The sequence below is a fragment of the Amblyomma maculatum genome, chromosome 4 (genome assembly GCF_055883805.1).
Source record: "Amblyomma maculatum isolate TAMU_Amacu chromosome 4, ASM5588380v1, whole genome shotgun sequence".
In the NCBI taxonomy this organism is placed as follows: domain Eukaryota; kingdom Metazoa; phylum Arthropoda; class Arachnida; order Ixodida; family Ixodidae; genus Amblyomma; species Amblyomma maculatum.
The window spans coordinates 123,842,888-123,861,032 of record NC_139347.1 but is presented as its reverse complement, the minus strand read 5'-3'; the positions used below and the strand labels follow the sequence as shown (position 1 = coordinate 123,861,032).

The 18,145-nt window shown below is 47.5% G+C and overlaps 1 long non-coding RNA gene across 1 annotated transcript; it reads right to left on the bottom strand.

Annotated features, from left to right (window-relative positions):
* Positions 1-647: 647 nt before the first annotated feature.
* LOC146192288 (uncharacterized) lies at positions 648-13,518 on the bottom strand. The gene is made up of 3 exons (XR_014706390.1): positions 13,398-13,518; positions 4,409-4,472; positions 648-876 (listed from the first exon to the last, which is right to left on the bottom strand). It is a non-coding gene; the product is annotated as an uncharacterized LOC146192288 (long non-coding RNA).
* Between the last annotated feature and the right edge of the window lie 4,627 nt (positions 13,519-18,145).

Here is an 18,145-nt window from a genome sequence, read left to right as displayed (position 1 = left end):
GGGCTCAAGGAGAGGAAATCACTCAAAGAGAGGAATTTAAAGGGCTTTTTATCTCAGTTACAAAAAACCTAAAATTATAGCAACGTTTCACGCCTTGGATGACGCGGGTGCAACGCGTGACGAAGCCATGACGAAAGTAGGGTCTACCGATACAAGGCGTCCGTTGACTTATGGCCTCAACGGCTTTCGTTCGCTCAAACCATGCTCGAGAACAGGACGATTATGACGTGTCTGGCGTTCTTTTTTGCGTTGAAAGGTCATTATTTGAAGCAGCGAGAAAAAAAAAAGGTTCACGCAATGCATACTCCTGGGCGTGTTTACATTTTTTTTTAAATAAAGTTTTTCCTCCTCCTCCTCCTTTACCTCAAAAACGAATAGGGGTTTCAGAAGGGGCTCCAACTTTGGAATTCCCATTTTGAACGGTAGCAATGCTAAGGTAAATCCGAGTTTCAAGTCAGCTACAATTTCACCTTCCGTCAACATCAAGGTTTAAATCTTGATGCTACCAATGACATACAACACATTTCCCTCGCGTGCCTTACATGATTGGGTGTATCTGCGAGTGTGTGTGCACGGACGGATAACGTCGTTTTGCAATGCAACATTGTATGCGCCTTGCATGAAAATAAAACAAGTGAGAAAAGATCAATGTTGCTAAATAAGAAAGGGGTTATTTATTAGCATGTTATAAATTTTTTACGCAATTTAATTGCCAGGTATACCACCTGCTTGCCACGGTAGCCAAGGATTGACTGGCTCCCAACCCGGAATCGGTGAAAGGTTGTTGGACATGCACGCTCCGGCGAAAGGTTGATTTATGCGCCGATGGCAGCTGCAGCCTGGCATGCAGTCGGCTCCATGTCCAAAAGTATTGCACTAAAGAGAAGAGAAGAAAAATACAATGCAGCAGATGAATGAGAAAAGTTCGAATGAAAGTTTAACTTGGATTATGTTTGATGGCTGCCTTGCCGTATCGCGCAAAACTGCCCCTTTGGAGAAGTCATGTCTTCACGGGCATTTTCTTCGTTTGTAGCCCATATAATAAAGCCTTTGTGCAAGGTGAGGAGTGATATATTTGGATGTTGTTAAATTACATCTTGTCAAAAATATCATCGTTTATTGAAATATAAATAGAACTATTTAAAGCCATAATACTGAATTTTGTATAGAGGGTACCCCATCAATCAACCCATATAGTCGGGCGAAAAGCCTGATGTGAGAAAGCACAACGAAAAATGCTCCTGATGCATAATTCCCTTTCACAAGACGATTGGAAATATTGCAAAATAAGTGTGGCCAAAGCTAGAGCAAAACGTTTCTTTAAGAATTCACGAAATGTTGTGCTGAAAGCATCCCAGAAAATGTTTAGACAGCGAATATCTGTCGGAGCTATAAAACTGGATTACCTCTAGCATGCTAATCCTGGCAGATAGGAAAACATTACGAAGGACATTAGCGACTAAAGAATTGAAAGGCGAAAGCCTGCGTCTTGCATTCTGCTACGCTACTGGCACTGATTAGTAGTTATTTATTATATGAATAATTTTATTTAACCATTAGTCAATTTAATAATTAGTCATAAGGTACGTGGATAATTACTTACATCATTGAACAATTAATAATAACTATTAACTGATTACTTATCAATTAGTCGTCACTCAAAGAGTCATTGATTGACATATGGCCATATAAGGCACGTATTCACGCATACTGAGGTGGTGATGTGTGATTGGTCATAGACCTCAATGGCATCATCCCGCCTCGACCAATCAGAGCCACCGAAAAAGCGGGACACATTGTGTCCACGAGAGCATGAGCCATTAAATGCTTTCGCCTTAGAATGTACTGAAGTTGCATAGGCGCTTGTAATCAGTGGCAAACACAGAAGGAACTGTGCGCAATAGATGATCATAAAGGCTGAAGAAGCAGGGAATATCGAAAACCAACTAAAATTTTGCTGCTAAATGAAAGCTTGTCGCACAATTGAAAATTGTAATTAATTACGTGAGATAAGTGTATAAACATAGCGCTGCTATCCCTATATCTCATCTTTCTGACCGTTTTTCAAAACTTGAGCGCTTCTAATGGACACCGTTTTTTAGCACCAACAAAGTCCGTGCCATACTCGCTTATTCAGCTGGAGAAACCAACTGTGCCTGAAAAAATGAACACTGTTTAATTACTTTAAAACGTTCCATTTGTTCACAATTCTCGCAACGAGCTATACAAAATATATTTATTTTATCTTTATTATTATGCGAAAGCCTACGTGTCAAAAAAAGTAACAGATTAGAGGCAGCGTCAGGATGCTATCGTTTTTTCTCATGCACGTGCCTTCGTGTTGGCATTGCGGTGATCATTAAAAGGGTACATAAGCATTTGTTCATTGATTCATTTCTGTTATTCGTAGATAACCAGTATTCCATCTTTAAAATTTTCCGGTCTAACAAATCTCGCATAGTCGTCGAATCGCCAGAATGTGTTCCATAAGTTCTTCCCAGTTCACTTCGAATTCCGCCCAGCACCCTCCAGCCAGCATTTCACGCCGCATAGTTCATTACCTGCAAGTTGCGCGTCCGCTATCTCCTACTAAAACGTGTGCAGCATTATTCTTTCCTCACCAAGCCCTTGACTGGAATGGCCTTCCACATGACATTGCTGAAATCACCTGCCCATACACATTTTATAATCGCATAACTGCTATGTCTAAGTAATAGTATCTAGATTTTGACATAATATATGTTATTATGTGTACCCACGCCTTATTATTACCTCAAAACAGGGTTTTTTAATGTAGTAAAGTGATGCAATGTGATGATAGGAAGGAGAAAAGAGGCTAGCAAAGATTCAAAAAACGTTTTCCTGAAAAACATGCTTACAAGCTATGATTGCCTATGGTTAGTCTTAAGCATTGATTTCAATGCAATGGTTGGTCCTAAGCTCTTGTTTTTAGTTATGCTTTATCGTTGTACTGTTTCTCGTAAATTGTGGAAAATGAATATTCACATTGCTAAGTTTTTCCTTATAGAAATTGGTTAGTTGGTTGGTTCATAGGAAGGGAAAGGCGCAGTATCTGTCACACTTGCTCTGTGGACACCTGAACCGCGCCGTAAGGGAAGGGATGAAGGTGGGAGTGAAAGTGGATAGAGAGAAAGGGGGGTCGTAGTGGAGGGCTACGGAGTAATTTCGACCACCTGGGGATCTTTAACGTGCGCTGACATCGCACAGCACACGGACGCCACTTCGTTTCGCCTCCATCGAAACGCAGCCGCCGAGGCCGGGATTCGATCCCGGGAACTCCGGCACAGTAGTCGGGCGTCTTACCACTGCACCACCCCGGCGGGGCATTATAGAAATTAATAGAAGGATTTTGGAACAAGGAAACGTCATTTTGCTGTGCCATGCATATACTGAGCTAGTAGCTGAGCAAGGATGTTACATATCTGCGATCTGCAATTCACGATTGGGTAAAATCCCCTGTCCGAACAAAGCTGGAGTGGAAAGGGGTAAAAAAGATGTTTTGAAACAAATTCATTAACCTTACCTATAGACGATCCTTTAGTTTATTCCTTATTCATCACCTCTACTCTACGGAGAATTCGTACAACGTTCACGATTTACGACCGCGATTTCCTGGACAAAAAAAGAGCTATTGAAGCATTGATAGGCATGTCTCAGACTGCTCAAATATTTGCCTCGAGATTAAAGAGTCATACCGTCACCTACGCTAAGTGCTGCGCCAGTGTAACGAGTTTGGTGCTAAATATTCATTTACGCATTTCAGAATCTATCCAGCTTTCATGAAGTAGCACTGACCATAATAGCTTGTCCGAAGGCATGAATGGCCAACAACTTTCAGAAACCGCGGTTTACTGATATTTCAAATTACTATCTGCTTGGAAGGAAATAAACACATCACCGAGGCTTCCATTCACAAACGTGCCATTTGCAGTGAAAAACAAGGGCTAATATATTTGTCGAAAGAGATCCATTCGTTTAGAGTTGTCTTTCAATGAAGTTGAAATCTTTGCAAAATGAACTAAATGGTAACTGTCACATATTTGTGGCTTTGTCTACCTGAACTTTCCGGAATGCGAATAAATTTAAAACGGAATTTTATAATTCTTGATATCATACGGACCATACAGTATTATGTTAATTATAACAGCCTAAATTCTTCTCAAGCTTCTAGTTAAAGAAGCAATAAGAAAGGAATACGGACCTTGAGGCCAATTTATATTGCTCGACAGAATCCTTGTGAGGGAGGGAATGTAAATCCACAAAATTGTTCTTTTGGGTGAAAGAGCGCGGATTTTGGTTTGTGTGGCACATGGTAGAACCGGCAATGAGCATCTGTTCATTGAAACAAGTACCAGAAATTCTTGCAGAAGCTAGTGTGTGTAGTTACCGGTCTCATGCACTGGTTGTGTGTCAGAATGCGGCGACGACGCCGTGGTTGTAGTGGCGCCACTCTGAAATAAAATGGAGAAAATGACAAATGAGTGTCGACGAATCATCAATGTGCTATTCCACATTATTTATGCTAGGCCTAGACTGTCTTCCCCATTATATGCTTGCTGACATTGCTGACACGTGTTTCAGGTAATGCAAACTAAGTGTGTGAGAGAAACGTCCAGAGAGGGCTAACAATTGTACTCGTTTTTTGACAGTCGGGGCAAATCTCGCTCTGCGGAGAACAATAGGAAGGTTGTTAACAACCGGATGTTAGCACTGAATTCATCACTTAGGCACAGACAAGTACCTTCAAGGTGCAGAGTACACACTAAGAGACCATCACTAACGAGCACACGTGCTGAGATTTAGCTATATATTACTGTAATAGGGCGTTTATTGACGCTCAGATGGAGAGCTGTGAGGACAGGACCTTGCAACGGCGAGCCCAGCGTACTTCTTCTTCGTCGCACAACGCACAGGTGCATGTCGATGGCGATGACTATCACAGTACATTTTCCCCCCGGGTAAAAAAAGGAGCCATCCTGGCGACTTATGGCGCGGAAAGCACAGCGGGGTCATAGAATGGCTTCAATCGGTTCACGTGAACTGTTTCACGACCACGGCGACGCAAGTCCGCAGAGGGCGTGACGGGCTCAACTACGTAGTTGACTGCAGATGTTTGCTGGAGGACCCTATATGGCCCGTGGTAGCGAGCAAGAAACTTCTTTGAAAGGCCAGGGGTTGTGGAGGGCACCCAGAGCCACACCAGCGTGTCCGGGAGATATGGCGAAGCTTCGCCGGTATCACGGAGGTATTTTTGTTGCCACTGATTTTCTGTTGTGAGAGAGCGGGCGAGCTGACGGCATTCTTCTGCGTACGTGACGGCATCGGATAGCGGGGAAGATTCGGAAACGTCAGGGCGGTAGGGAAAAAGTGTGTCCATAGTACAGGGTGGCTCGCGCCCGTAAAGGAGAAAGAATGGAGAGAATCCAGTAGTGGCCTGTGTCGCGGTGTTATATGCGTAAGTAACAAACGGTAGAACTTGGTCCCAATTGGAATGGTCGGTGTTCACGTACATAGCCAGCATGTCACCGAGAGTGCGGTTAAAACGTTCTGTCAGTCCATTCGTCTGAGGGTGGTACGAGGTAGCGGTGCGGTGTATGATGCGGCATTCTTTCAGGAGAGCCTCAAGAGCGTCTGATAAGAAAACGCGTCCGCGGTCACTGAGCAGTTCGCGAGGGGCACCATGGCGAAGAACCAGGTTTTTCAGAATAAAGGCAGCCACGTCGTGTGCGGAAGCAGAGGGCAATGATGATGTCTCAGTGTAGCGGGTTAGATGATCCACTGCCACGATAATCCAGCGGTTGCCAGCTGAAGTTGTAGGAAGGGGACCGTATAGATCTATGCCGACACGATCAAACGGACGGGCAGGACAGGGCAACGGCTGCAACGAAGCAGAGGACTTGAGAGGAGTTTTTCGGCGTTGGCAAGACTGGCAGGAGCGGACAAAATGGCGGACAAAGCGGTACATTCCACGCCAGAAGAAGCGTAGACGCAAGCGCGTGTAGGTTTTCAACACTCCGCCGTGGGCGCACTGGGGATCAGTATGGAAAGCAGCACAAATTTCGGCGCGGAGATGACGGGGGATGACTAAAAGCCACTTCCTTCCGTCGTGAAGATAATTGCGGCGATAGAGCAGCCCGTCACGAATTGAAAAATGGTGAGCTTGGCGGGCAAGCGCCCGAGACAGACGACCTGGAGAGTGACTTGAAAGAAAGTCCAGAAGTGTAGATATCCACGGGTCGCGCCGCTGTTCCGTGGCCATGTCAATAGTGGCAAGCGAAGACAAATCGTAGGCGCAGATCTCATCAGGCAACGAAGAGGGAGGCAGCGGTGAGCGCGAAAGAGCGTCCGCGTCAGTATGCTTGAGGCCTGAGCGATATATGACACGAATGTCATACTCTTGGAGGCGAAGAGCCCAGCGAGCAAGGCGGCCGGACGGGTCCTTGAGGGACGCCAGCCAGCACAGAGCGTGATGATCAGTGACCACATAAAATGGTCGGCCATAGACATACGGACGGAATTTGCCGATGGCCCAAATAATGGCCAAGCATTCTCTTTCCGTAACAGAATAATTGGACTCTGCCTTGGTCAAGGTGCGGCTTGCGTACGCCACCACATAGTCTCGGATACCAGGTTTGCGTTGGGTGAGAACGGCGCCTATCCCAATACCGCTAGCGTCAGTGTGAATCTCAGTTGGCGCATTCGGGTCGAAGTGGCGGAGGATGGGAGGCGAAACCAGAAGACGGCGTAAAGTGTTGAAGGCGTCATCACAAGCAGGTGTCCATGCGGAGAGGTCGGAGCTACCGGAGAGGAGCTGGATGAGAGGAGCAATAATAGAGGCGAAATTTAAGATGAAGCGGCGAAAGTAGGAGCATAGGCCAATGAAACTTCGTAGCTGCTTCAGTGATTTTGGGCGTGGGAATTCGGCAACTGCACGAAGTTTGGTGGGATCGGGAAGAATGCCATCCTTAGAAACGACGTGACCTAGAATTGTTAGTCGGCGAGCAGCAAAGCGGCACTTCTTCAGATTCAGTTGGAGGCCGGCGGTAGCGAGACAAGTGAGAACGTCCTTCAGTCGGAGCAGGTGGGATTGAAAATCGGTAGAAAAGACTACGATATCATCGAGATAGCAAAGACAGGTTCGCCACTTGAATCCACGAAGCACAGTGTCCATGAGGCGTTCAAATGTGGCCGGGGCGTTGCAAAGCCCAAAGGGCATGACGTTGAATTCATATAATCCATCTGGTGTGATGAAGGCAGTTTTAGAGCGGTCGGCGTCAGCCATTGGCACCTGCCAGTAGCCAGATCGTAAATCCAACGAGGAGAAAAACTCGGCGCCCTGCAAGCAGTCTAGTGCGTCATCGATGCGTGGCAGAGGATAGACGTCCTTGCGCGTGATCTTGTTGAGCCGGCGGTAGTCGACACAAAACCGGAAGGAGCCATCTTTCTTAGGTACCAACACAACTGGAGACGCCCAGGGACTGTGGGATGGCCGAATGACACCCCGACGGAGCATGTCGTCCACATGATCAGCAATTACTTGGCGCTCCGAAGCCGACACGCGATAGGGGCGCTGGCGCAAAGGTGCAGTTTTACCGGTGTCGATGGTGTGCTCTACGACAGACGTGCGGCCCAAGTCAGTTTGAGGAAAGTCGAATGAAGAAGCGAAGTTCTGCAAGAGGGCGACAAGTTGATCACGTTGCGGAAGTGGAAGATCAGCATCAATAGCATGTTGGAAAACGTCGGAGGGCGTCGAAGCGGTCGCAACATCGCAAGAGCACAGACTAACGTCGAAGGAGGGGGTTGAGTCAGCAAGAGTGGTGATATGACTGGGATCAAGCTCTTCAAGACGTCCAATGCATTCGCCACGGAGCAGGACTGCTGGGCAAGAAAATGGGTTCGAGGCGTAAAGTGCACTCTTGCCGTCTTGAATTTCGAGAACAGCGAACAGAAAAAGGAGGCAGGGATGACGGGAGGTGGCTTCGGAAGGTGTAAAAATCGCAGTCAATGGAGTTACCCACTCACAAGACAGTGGTACGAGGGCAGCAGAGAACGGAGGAATGTCGGTGTCATGGGCGACGAGAAGTTTTGCAGTGCGGTGAGGGGTATCACAGAAGGGGGCATCACAGAGGGGGGCGAAGGCAATTTGTGCACGAGCACAGTCAATAACGGCTTGATGAGTCGATAGAAAATCGTATCCGAGGATGATATCATGCGAGCAGTTCGGCAGAACAATAAACTCGATGGGGTACAAGACGTCTTGAATGAGCACACGGGCTGTGCAAGATGCGGAGGGGTGAATGTGCTGTGATGAGGCGGTTCAGAGCGAAAAGTCGGAAATCGGAGTGGTCACTTTGCGAATTCGACGGCAGAGCGCTTCACTGATGACGGAGACGGCTGCACCGGTATCGACGAGAGCGAGAACTGTGGCGCCTTCTACAGAAACTTTGATAACATTAGCGGGACGGCATGGAGGACTTGAGGAATTCGAAACAAGCGCAGTTCTTGCCCCCGGAACTGCGACTGTTAGTTTCCCTCAATGGTGCTGGTAGAACGTCGCAGCATTGGAGAAAGCGATCGGCGCCGAGGAGAATGTGATCGACGAGTGGTATAGGTTTGGCGATCTTGTGGGACAAATTGAGAACCGGGCGGAATCATTTGCGAGCGTGAGTCGGTATCGTACGGGTAAAATCGAATGTCAGGCTGTGAAGGTTGGAGGCGCTGGCGACAAAGGCGCGCAACATGGCCCGGCCGACCGCAGGCATAGCAAATCGGAAGGTTGTCCGTAGTACGCCAAGGTTTCATAGGATGTGGGCGGAACCTTGAGGGTGGGGCTTGAAACGAAGGCTCAGCATGCGGCGGTGAACGGTAGGCAGGGAACTGCACATAGGAGCCAGACGTGGGCGAAGGTGGTGGCCTAGCCGTTACTTGGGCATACGTGAGAGGTGCCGTCACAGGCGGCACCACGGGGTTGGACGGCAAGGCATCAGCGACGTGTTCTTGCACGACACGGCGTATAGCAGGGGCCAAAGATGGAGCCAGTTCAGGAACGAGGCGGCCCGAGTCTTGAAAATGGGGAAGGAGTGAGATTTGACGTGCCACCTCTTCACGAATAAAATCTTTGATCTTTTGATTCAGCGGGCTCCCTTCAGAAGTTGGCGAACCACCCAGGGCTAATGCGGATACGCCTTCGTCGCACACACTGGAGCGGCGCCTAGAAGCGCGCCGCTTGCGGAGCTCGTCGTAGCTCTGGCAAAGCTTCACGAGTTCACTAACGCTGGTGGGATCTTTCGCTACCAGCATCTGGAAGGCGTCCTCAGAAATGCCCTCGAGGATGTAGCGGATTTTGTTTGCTTCCGGCATGGCCGGGTCGACTCGTTTGCAGAGATCAACGACGTCTTCTATGTAGCTGGTAAAGGTCTCATCAGCGCGCTGAACACGATCGTGTAAACGTTGTTCGGCACGAAGCTTACGCACTGCCGGGCGGCCGAACACTTCCGCGAAATTCTTTTTAAATGTCGACCAAGATGACAGGTCAGCCTCATGGTTGCGAAACCAGAGGTTCGCCACGTCCGTCAGATAGAATATGACGTTACTGAGCTTGTATGAGTCATCCCACTTGTTGTAGGTGCTTACTCTTTCATAGGATGACAGCCAGTCGTCGACATCTTGATCGGCCGTGCCGCTGAACAGGCAAGGGTCACGCTGGCGCACGACGCCAGCACACATGATCGTGGGTGGAACGGCCGGCTGCGTCGAAGTGTCTTGCATGGCGGTCGTAGAGGGTAGTGTACGGCTTCGCAGTTCCAGTTTGGGTGGGATCGTTTCCGGCACCTCCACCAATTGTAATAGGGCGTTTATTGACGCTCAGATGGAGAGCTGTGAGGACAGGACCTTGCAACGGCGAGCCCAGCGTACTTCTTCTTCGTCGCACAACGCACAGGTGCATGTCGATGGCGATGACTATCACAGTACAATTACTATCTTAAGGCGAAGTATAAATGAAGCAATGAAAGAAATGAGGACATTAGCGTACGCTGAAAAAACGCATCCTCACGACCGCATCGCACGCAGCTAGTACGCAAGCAATAATTGGTATATATCTGACACACGGCCTCTAACTAGCCCTCACGACGTTGTCTTCTTATAGCTGCCGCCAGCATTGTAACAATTCTAACTGTGAAGCAGTTTATGTATAGGCGCGTGAAATAGTTATAGGCGATGATGCACAAATGCAGAGTAGACAAGCAAAAAATGCCGAGAGTGCCGAAAAACCGGCATTAGAGAAATGTATAAACATGATCGTTGAGCTGCAAAGGGTATTTCGCGTCCCGTTTAGAGATCTCACACTGAGTAAATTATGGTAGCAGCTGCGGACTTTACATTTTGTAGCAAGCTTCTCAGTAATGCCACGTGGCGTAACATCCCATTACACTAGGCCACCGCGACAATTTTAGTACCCAACGTGTCACCTCTTCCGGCGTTTCCTGATATGCTGTGCTGCCGGCTCCCTAAAGTCACCGTTGCTAGGGGCAAACCATGGAGGCGCGCAGTTGTGTTTACGCTAGAACTTTATAAAGCGTACACATCACCCTAATGCAAATGGTTTCCTGAGGTAATCAAATAACCGCACAGGCAACTAGTTGAAGCAATCCGCGGTATGGGGGCGAATAAAGTCATGCTTAGTTTTCTTAACGAGAACTTTATTTAAACAAAGAGCTAGAAACGAAGATCTGATGTCGGAGGTCTGCAAGTTTAAATAAGGAAAGCAAGGGTCATATTTGTGGCCCTTCAGTCACGCTATCAAGAGAAACAAAATGATACTTCGAAACCTGCAAAATGATTAAAGCCATTTTACTTCACAACATAATAAAGAAGCTTCGACATTAACGGTGTGTTTTAAAAATTTTGTTCTTATTTGAAAAATTTATATAAGTGTGCATGATTTAAAACACGTTTATATTACAGATGCAGTAGGTGTTCCGTGTTGTGCCATATATAATGTCAATGTTTTAAAAGACTTAAATGTATAAACCCAATATTCAGTTTGATGCATATAGTCAACGTGGCATAATAAATGCTTCCTGCGCTGTGTGCAGTCTGCACGTATGACGTTTACTGGAGCATTTTTGTGGACGATTTCGCGATGTGTGTCTGGACGGCAGTTCTCCACGCACCGAGACTTGTTCTTACTCTTCCACTTGTTCCTTCTTTCAACCATTTCGTGCTGGATTCTTAGCCCAGAGTTGTCGTTGCCAACATAATCTGCTTGATTCATCGCATTCGCGATATTAACTTTGCTGGTCATTGACGTCTCTGGCGCTGGAGCGCGGTCACTGTAGGAAGGTGTGTGTTCCCGTGGGCTTTTCACGTGTGTTCCTAGCAAAACATGCTGTCATTCTCATAACCACCTTTAAGAGTAACTGGCCCTGAACGCAAATCGAGATATTCTGCTTGTTCTAGACATTGCGTGATTCGTTTTTTCGTGTAGTGCACCGCCATATCCGAAGAGTAATCAAACTGCATGAGACCATCTATTGGCTTCCGTACACCTGGACTTCTTCGGGTGCGCCATAAAAATCCATACGTCGTGAATCGACATCTGGCATTAGAAGGACTGCTGTAAAGATATACAGTGATAACGTTCTTTGCGCCTCCTAAGTGTGCGCTAACCTTCTCTCATCGTCTGGAACAGGTTGAATGTGCCGCTACAAAACGTCTTCTTTAGTGTAGACAGCCAGCGCAGGGCGAGCAAACTAGCTCTTTCTCTCTCTTTATGGTGCTACTTACCTCAAAGGGATTGTTAAGAATTGTATGCTGTCATGGATGTTTATGTGCGAGTATATTAGCTTGATAAATAGGATCACCAAATCGCTTAGAGATGAGCCACAACTGGATGCATCACGCTCATACCGGCAGAAAACGTGCCCTGGGGCCTCTCGCCACACCGCGGAAAACTCAATGAGCAGTTATTTTAAGGTAACTACAAATTTACGAATCGATGATACTACATAACTAGCTCCGAAAAAGTTTGCTTTTAACGATCATGGCTGCCATAAAAAAAAAAACAGAATACGAACTGAGTGGTCGGCGAGGATTCTGAGTTCCAATAATTCTATACACCATTACTTGAGAAACCTCAAACTACTTCCAGACATCTAATATGAGCACAAAATACGACATCAGAACATCAAGCCACGTTCATTTTCAAGATAATGCCTTTAAGGTGAGAGTGGACAAGGTATTGTCACATGCGAGTGACTTCGCCAACAGGGACCGGACAGTAATGGACAAGTGAGGGTCTTGACGACGACCGCATCCTCACCGCTGACCCAATCTAGCCCGCATCAAATGAACCCGACCCGATCGAGCCTGTCAGCGCTGCTAGAAATAACGGCATGGCCCCGAGGCGGCGACTCATTATAATCGCAACCTTGCTACCACGCTGGCTTTCTCGCGGTGCCAAAGCTGTCACATAATAGGCCAGCAAGGAACCGGTACTCATCGCATGTGTGACTGCCGAATAGTTATGAAAGCCAGGCACCATACCCATCTCGGCGTTCAGCCAGACGACCGGCAAGAATATTTTCATGCAGTGGTGACAAGGCTGTTTATACCAAAAGATGACACAGTCTTGATGGTACTGAAATTAACTCTTTATTGGGCTGACTTGCGCCCGCAAAATAACTAAGCAACTCGGCGGCGGTGATAGTAACACACGTGCTCGTCGATCGCAGAAGAAAGAATGCCCGTCACACCCGTCAAGGCTCAATTTAAAGGCTGCTCAGAACAATCTAGATAACGTCACAAACTGCTACTAGTACACCCTGGAACATTGCGGAAACATATACAACTGATTGGAATCTTCGAGATAGATCTCGGCGTATCTTTTGCGACAAAGAAAACGATAACGAATCGTATCGCGACAACTAGCATGAACAAACACGGGATACAGAATTGATACGCGCGCCAGAATCACAGTGATAGAGCCGCATGCCGGTGGCTGTTAAAAAACAACAAATACAGTTTTGAAGATTTCACGGCAATATGACGATAACCATGCGGTAAAAGTTACATGACAAAATTGCAAGATAGGCGCCCGTCCAACGGTACAATAGATGCTTTTGGACAGCTCTGGTTACGACATCGGAAAGAAGTACCTTCCAGGCAATGTCATAATATTCAGTGCTTAAGCTACAGCGAACAGCGACGACACTCGGGTTCTACCTATGTAGCTATCCATCTGGGAGTTTGCACGCACGTAAGGCAGGCACTGACATACAAATGTGCTCTTTCTGTCTGACTCTCCATCCCTATGTAAACTTCTTCATACCAGTTTCATATATAAAGCTTACTCACTCACAATAACTTGCACTTACACAATTGTGGCGACGAATGCCAGTAAAAGGGACAGGAAAAATTGAGTTTTCATCTCCAAAAATTCTGGAAGGAAATTATACTCAGAAATGTTAAAATGATATCATATGTGGCTAACCAATAATAAATATGCTAAGTAGCAAAGAATATTTCCATTCAAAATGCAATTTAAAGGAATGACATTTTGGCTGATTAGAAAACGTGTGCGATATAAGTGATTGTGAATGTGGATTCAACATCAAAAGGTCAAAGAATGAGCATTTAAATTGAACTTTAGTGCATATACGCAAATGACTTCGCAAGATTGGCCATCACTGCGGTAGCTACTAATCGGTATATATAAACTCCTTGAAGCAGTTACCGATTACGGCGAGTGATTACTCAGCCCGAGGATACCAGTTTGATGCCGGTTGCTGTGGCCACAGTTTTATGAATACAAGGCGCGTGGCTACCCTGCGCTAAAAGCTATCTTTGAACGCTCCCAGACGGTCACACTTTTTTGATCTGGCTGTTCGGACAGCAACGCTATTCTGCATATATCCTCTCATGCATTCACCAGTTCCAGTTTCTACAGAAAGTACAAACCACACTTTAATAATATATTCTAGCACCAATATCCTCTGCTCATGCGTTAATCTGCGGTCTATATAATATTTCCTTGGATATATGACTCACGTTTTGAGTGCAAGGATCTTATGCTTATGCGGCAAAGAAACAGGCACCGAATGTATTCCCCTCCCTAATCTAACACTAACGAATGAGGGTCCTGCATATATCGGCTGTTACATGCAGGCAGCTTCCACTCAACCAAAAACCGAAAGGGCATCACACCACAGAACCCCTTCAAATCACAGACAGACAGACAGACAGACAGACAGACAGACAGACGGACGGACGGACGGACGGACGGACGGACGGACGGACAGACGGCAGGCAGGCAGGCAGGCGGGCGGGCGGGCAGGCGGGCAGGCGGGCAGGCGGGCAGGCGGGCAGGCAGGCAGGCAGGCAGGCAGGCAGGCAGGCAGGCAGGCAGGCAGGCAGGCAGGCGGGCGGGCAGGCGGGCGGGCGGGCGGGCGGGCGGGCGGGCGGGCGGGCAGGCAGGCAGGCAGGCAGGCAGGCAGGCAGGCAGGCAGGCAGGCAGGCAGGCAGGCAGGCAGGCAGGCAGGCAGGTCCGTGGTAACGACGCCATGGAAACTGATCTGCCTTCAACTTCATATTACCAACGGCGGCCTATTTCCAGCCCACCTCGTCGGTCCTCTCGCCTCCAGTGCCCTCGTTTAAGCCTAGTGAAGCACATGTGTCTCGACGCCATACCCCATCCCCATACCACCGCTCAGTTTCTCCTCTTCGTCGCGCTACAACTCCCCCTGTCCGCCATTCGGAAAACTAAGTGATGCAGTTCCTGAAGGTCAAACTGCACTCTGGGAACATACTAAAAGTCCTCCGAATCGCCCGTACAATGTGATTTTTGTTTTCGCTAAAGGATAATTGGTCGAAGCTTTAATTGATGCAGGTGCTACAATTTCTGTTACTCACGCTGATTTGTGCTACCGCTTACGAAAATTGACGGCACCATATGATGGACCTGAACTACGTGGAGCCAATGACGTTCCTCTGCGCCCTTCAGCAATGTGCACTATGCGAGTTGTTGTCGACGGCGTTCGCCATCATGTGCTCTCACCTTGTGCGCATCTGATGATTTTTGGATGGGATTTTTTGTCAACTGCTTCAGCGTTAATTTCATGTGGTGACCGTGTCATTCATATGACAGACAGTGATTTTGCATCAGACTTTTCTAAACGACATTAGCCCCTCATTGTCGGAGCTGATACAGTTCTGCCTCCTCAATGCAAAAAACTACTTACCGTTGTTTTTCACCCCATCACTTGACCCATCTGACCCCATCACTCATCGCACCATCTCATCGTCATCTTGTGCGCGGCATTGCCTTCCCATCAAGTCTTGTCCGGTTCCAGAACGGCACAGCGACAGTAGCGGCCACTAACACTTCACATGAATCCATTGTGCTCCCAAAAGGAACTTCCCTGCCTTGCATGGCGGATGTTCAACCTTTGTCCTTGATGATGTTTACCGCCCCTCTGCATCACCAGCGAGTTTCGACAGACGTCTCTCTTCCTGTTCTCACAACGACTATTTATTCAAACCTCACGCCTAACCAACGTCAAGAAGTGCTGAAATTGATTCGACATCACCAAGCCATTTTTGATGCCACTTCCCCACCACTGGAACGCATAAGTGTTGCGCACCACCGCATCTTTACTGATGGTAACTCTATCGTTCGCTGACGACCTTATCGGGTTTCTCTCTCTGAAAGAAAAGTTAATGAAGAAAATATAAAGGACATGCTCCATCGAAATATTATTCGCCCCTGAATAAGCCCATGGTCCTCTCGAGTAGTATTAGCTAAAAAAAAGGACGGGTCGGTTCGCTTTTGCGTTGACTACCGTGCACTAAACACAATTACCCGCAAAGATGTATACCCGATGCCGCGAATTGATGTCGCTTTTGACTCTCTTCAAGGCGCTGAATATTTTCGACCTTGGAACTCTGTTTTGGTATTGTATGCACGAAGATGATAAAGAAAAAGCGCTTTCGCAACTCCTGATGGACTTTACAAATTTATTGTTACGCTCTTTGGCCTATGTAACGCACAGCGACATTTGAAACAATGATCGATACAGTACTTTATGGACTAAAATGGAGAAGCAGTTTATATTACTTGGACGACATTGTTAATTTTTAGTCATCTATTAACGACCATCTTACGCGCCTGAATGAAGTTCTCACATGTCTCGCTTTGGCAGGCCTTCAACTCGACACCAAGAAGTGCCACTTTGCACAGAATGAAATTAAAATATTTGAACATCTAGTTCGTCGTGACGGCATTCGTTCAGACCCTGAAAAAACCATGGCGATCTTGAATTTCGCTCGTCCTCAAAGGACTGCAGATTTGCGCAGTATTCTCAGCTTGACATCCTATTTCCGCCGCTTTATTAGACATTTTGCAACTATTGCTGCTCCCCTTGATGAACTACTTAAAGCACGCAGCGCTTTCGTGTGGACTGCACAGTGCGAAACTACATTCAAGAACCTCAAGCACGCCCTGACATCGCATCCTGTTCTTGGCCACTTTAATGAAACCGCTCCAACCATCCTGCACAATGATGCCAGTGGTCGCGGTCTCGACGCTGTACTTCTACAGCGCGACGCAACTTCCCGTGAGAAAGTGATTGCCTTCGCCAGCCGGACCATGACTCCAGCTGAGCAAAATTATACCATTACCCTGCAGGAACGTCATGCCGTCATTTTGGCTGTTCAGAAATTTCGTCCTTATGTATATGGTCGCCACTCCGTAGTTGTGACCGATCACCATGCTCTTTGCTGGTTCTCTTCGCTGAAAATTTTGACAGGTAGACTTGGTCGTTGGATTCTACGCCTACAAGAGTACCAGTTCTACGTAGTTTATAAATCGAGTCGCCACCACAAAGATGCCGACGCGCTTTCTCGCTGCACACTTTCGCCATCAACCTGCAGTTTTTCTACGCAATGTATTTCCTCCTCTGACCAGAGCCGATACTCTCTTCCTCTGACTCCTATCACAACAGTTTCATTTGACGCCTCTGACAACAAACACGCTCTCCGGCCACAGCAACCAGACGACGACTACTGCCGTCCCATCATCGACCGCCTTAACGGTTCTTTGAATACACTCAATGCTAGGTTCTGCCGACAGTTACGCAACTTCAAGGTCGAAGATGACATTCTACTCCGCTAGGTGTATTGCCATGAGGGAACCCGCTGGATCCCAGTCATCTCGTGTGTGCTTCGCCCAAGTATCCTAGCGGTTCTACACGATGACGCTACGGCATGTCACCTAGGCTTTCACAAAACCTATGACCGCGTGAAGAGACGGTTCTTCGGTCCTGGCCTGTCCTCCAGTGTAGCTAAATACGTCGCTTCCTGCCCCCTGTGCCAACGTCACAAACGGGCGACTTCTCCACCTGCTGGCCTCCTCAACCCCTTCCCTGTCCAGTCACACCATTCGATGTAGTCGGCATCGACTTATATGATCGCCTGCCTCTCTCTGATCGGGGCAACGATTGAATTATATCGGCTGTGAATCCCCTTACGCGCTATGTGGAGGCAGCACCTGTGCCCACTGGCTCAGCTCAAGAGGTTCCAAATTTCGTTTTGCGATATATTGTATTGCGGCATGGCGCTCTACGGGTGCTCCTAACTGACCGCGGAACGACCTTCTTATCGACAGTCGTTGCCGACGTTCTCCACACATCATCCACCCTTCACAAGACCACTTCAAGCTACCATGCTCGGACTAACGGTCTGACGGAACGATTTCATCACATTTTATCGGATATGATCTCAATGTACATCACACCGGATCATCGAGATTGGGACACCATTTTATAATTCGTCACTTTCGCCTATAATGCAGCATTACAGCGGACTACCATTTACTCTCCATTTCTCCTCGTTTATAGCCGACCTCCCACCACAATTCTCGACAGTCCATTCTTCTCTACGTCCGAGTGTTCCTCCCCTTCAGTACCTGCCCAGTTCATATCCTGTGTGGCCAGATGCCGTCACTTTGCTTGCCTCAGAAAAGAAGCCTGCCAGGAAGATCGCAAGAGGCGCTACGATTCTACTCATCGTGAGATCTCCTTCAGTCCTGGTGAAGAAGTATTACTTTACGCACCTCTCCGCATCCCTG